The following is a 4,136-nucleotide window of genomic DNA, read 5'->3' as shown; positions in this document are numbered from 1 at the left end:
CCCATTGAGCACTGTGCTAAGCGCCTTTAAAGATGCAAGTAAAAAAAAAAGACAGTCCTTACTCTCAAGGAGCTCACACTTAGTGAAGGAGACAATATATAAAAAGAAAGTTCTGCTGCAGAGCAGAAGGAAAGGGCTGGAAGTCTTGAGGGTGCTACAGCAAAGTGAATGACACAACCCAGAGGTCCTTAGGTATGTCAGGAAATCAGATGACTGCCCATGGGTCTGTTGGGCATATTGGAAAGACTGACATCATGACCTGTTAGACCTTTGTGTTGCTTTCTGCCAGAGGATATTGCAGGACTGAGAGAGCAAGGAGTTAGATAAAAGGTGAATTGTCTGTAAATTAGAGAGCTCCAAGCAAAGCAATGTTAGATACACTAACTGATGATATTTAAATAAAGTGTCAGTCGTTGAAATTCAGATCTAGAAGATGACCTTAGAAATGGATCATTTAGTTTAATTCCTTCCTTTGTAGCATTTGATTATTTTGCAGTTTTGACACTTTACTAAATGGTGCATCACTATATATATTTACAGTAGCCTTTTTGGTTTTGAACTGTTTGTGTATGTTTTACTTTGAGAAAGTTACCAGAGGTTTGATGTAAGCCATACTGATCAAACGTTAATCTTTCATATATCATTGACTGTGGTAGTCAAGCCTAACACTAACATTTGCTGTGCTCTGCACATAGAAATTTTTCATGTATTTTATGTATTAGTGCGTTTCACCCTGGTTTTTTTTTCAGTTTTCATACTGAACATTTTATATGATTCCTCTTCCCATACATTAAATAACATCCAGTATGTGTCATTTCTTTTTTGTAAGATATTGTAAATACCAAGGTTAATGATTGGCAGCTTTGTAAAGGGTAGGAAATGAATGTCCTGTTTAAAGCTGACTTACAGCTAGAATCTTCTATCATAAAATTTCGACATCATGTTTAGAGATTTTTTTAAAAATAAAGGTGAAGGGATTACATGAAGGTTAGGCATATATGTTGTTTGTATTAGTGTTCCACCCTATGTCTGATTTAAGCCAGTTCTGGTCGTTTGTAACTGTCTTATACTAAAAGCATTGATTCTATAGGCAGTTCTTGTGCCACCCACCCTTTTTTAAGAAGAGAAATTTTACAAATCAAGTTCCTTAGGATTTTAAGTTCTATTTCACATTGAATATTTATGCTTATACTAAGTTAATAAGATACCTAATGTGCAACAAAATCATGATTTTTCACAGTAAAGTTTTAAAGTTATATATATATAATGTGTGTATGTCTATATACATATTATAGTCATTGTATCAGTTTAATGTTACTTGATTTCATGCACTATTTAATTCTGTTTTAATTATATATGTCTATATGCACTCTTTGATATGATGAGTTTTCATCTGCCCATCTTGGTAGAATTGGCCTGGGTCTGTAGCTGATATTAATATATAGCATATGTAATATGATTCAGTATTCCGAGCACATGGCCAGAAAGAAAACTTACCATCATCTCTCTACAATGTTGTGCAGCAAACTTTGCACTTTACAAAATTAATATTGCATTTCCAGTGCTATATAAAAGTGCTTGTAATTATTCTTTTCTCTTTGTTGTACTGGTCACATTAGAATACAATTAATGTTCAGATGAAAATATCTTTTGTGTATATTTTACGCTCTTCAAAAAATAAATTTGTAGCGCCACCTTGGATAATCTTAATCTCTGTGCCTGAAGACTTAGAGTTTTACTTAACTTACTAGTCTTAGTAACATGTTTTAATAGTGTCGACTTGAAAAGAGCTCATGCTAATAATCAGAGGAGCTTACTCAATCACATATGAAAACTAGTGAGGCTAGTGCTTGTTTTGCCCTTGAGAGGTACGTATGAGATGCTGCCATTCTTAAGTTTTTTGTATTTTCACAGATCATAAATTAATTTCTTGATGAATTTTGAGGGCAGACCATCTCATTCCCACCACACAGTAGTTGATTGGGCATATTTGTAGATAATTTAGTACATAAAGAGAAAGCAGTATGAAGTCTTGAGTGCCAAGAATAAAAAATACCAAGAAAATGTGAAAGAACTTTGCTTGTAAATTGTAAGTAAGATATCTGAATAGAAAGTTGAAAATTTGTCACTGGTTGCCTTTCTTACTGGAGGAGGTCCTAGTCCCAGCGCCTACCTTCCTGCCCAGTTGGACAAAGAGGAGGCCTGATCTTAGCACCAGCCAGTTGGTCCTAACTAAAGTTCTACCACCGCCACCATGCTGACCCTTTCTTTGTTGCCGTCATTCAATATCCTCTACTTTGAACTTTATACAAACTTACCACTGAATCCAGATCATGGTGGCTGTTGTATATTGACCTGCAGATCGTTCCTCCTTTCTTAGAAAGTACAGTACTCGGTTTGTTGTCTTCTGCCCTTATATGCTAGGGGACTTCAACATACATGTTAATACTCCCTCGAACACCTTAATCTCCCTATTCAGTCTCTTCAAATCCCATGACCTCATCAGTCAACAAGCATTTATTAAGCACCTGCTATGTGCCAGAAACTATACGAAATGCTAGGGATACAAAGAAAGGCACTAAGCAATCTTGCTGTTAAGGAGCTTACATTCTGATGGGAGAAACAACATGCTCAACTATGTTCAAACAAGATGTATACAGAGCAAATTGGAGGTAATCTCTGAAGTCAGTAGCATTAAGTGGGACCAGGAAAGACTTACTGTAGAAGGTGGGATTTTAATTAAATTGAGAACTCTTCCATATAGGACTTCAGCTATATGTATTGATGGTCATACCCTGAATTTCACCATCACCTAGAAATGTTTCACTAACATGATGTAAAAATTGGCATTCCTCAGTTTATAATCTGTCATTTCTGTCTCCCTAAGCTTTATCAATCCCTTTTCAGTTTTCTTCTTGACTTCTTTATCATATTTGAGACTGTTGACCAACTCCTTCTCCTGGGTAGTCTTTTCTCTGAGTTTCTGTGATGCTATTCTCTTGGCTGTCCAACACCTTACTACCATTTCATATTATAACCTCTAACTGAGGTGTACCCCAAGGCTCTGTCTGCCTCTATATGTGTAGGCCTTATGGGCTTTTGTGAGTTTAATTAGCATCTCTACAGATAACTCACAGATCGATATACCCAGCCACACCTCTCTAGCTCCAGTACTGCATCACCAGCTGCCTATTGGACGTTTCAAACTGGATGTCCTATAGATATCTCAAATTCAACATGTCGAAAACAACTCAATTTTCCTTCCCAAATCAGTCCTACTGAATTACATGTTTGTCAAATGCACCACTATCCTTCAAGTCTCCCAAGCTTATAACCTCATAATTCCTCACTTTTCCTCATCTGCCAGACGATACACAATAGCTACTATGATCTGGATTGGGAGATGTCCAATCAGTTGCCAAATCTTACATTTTTTTTACCTCCATAATATCTATTTTATCCACTACTCATGCTGTCACCACCTTAGTTTTCATGCCCGTATCACCTATACTAGCCTCTCTGCCTCATCTCTTCCTTCAATCCAACCTCCCAACTATTGCCAAAGTGATTTTCCTTAAAAAACAGGTATAGCAAACCCCACTCAATAAACTTCAGCTCACTATTAGCTTTCAGATCAAATATAAACTCCAGTTTAGCTTTTAATGCCCTTCAAAATCTGGCTCCAACCTGTTTTTTCAGCCTCATGTGTTACTTTCCCCACTACAATCCAACCAAACTGGCTTTCTCTGCTCCTCACATGTTTGATTGGTTCAGTCGTGTACGACTCTTGGTGACCCCAGTGTCAGGCCAGATCTGAACTCATAAAGATGAGTCTTCCTGACTCCAGGCTCAGTGCTTTATCCACCACATCACCTACCTACCCACATATGGCATTACATCTTCCGTCTCTTTGGACGTCATCCACATCTGAAGTACACACCCTTCATACCTTCTCACCTTCTTCAGGACACAGCTCACACCCTTCTAGGTAACATATGAAGCCTTTCTTGACCTCTCCCCTCAAACACTCATGCTATTCTTCCCTAAATAACTTTGTTTTGTATTCTACATACACCTAATATGTACATGTTGCCTTCCCTGATAGAATGTGAGCTTTTTGAAAGCAATGAGTGTTT

This window comes from Vombatus ursinus, unplaced genomic scaffold (genome assembly GCF_900497805.2).
Source record: "Vombatus ursinus unplaced genomic scaffold, bare-nosed wombat genome assembly UNPS02014798.1, whole genome shotgun sequence".
NCBI classification, from domain to species: domain Eukaryota; kingdom Metazoa; phylum Chordata; class Mammalia; order Diprotodontia; family Vombatidae; genus Vombatus; species Vombatus ursinus.
The sequence above is the reverse complement of the archived record's forward strand: the minus strand, read 5'-3'. Positions refer to the sequence as shown.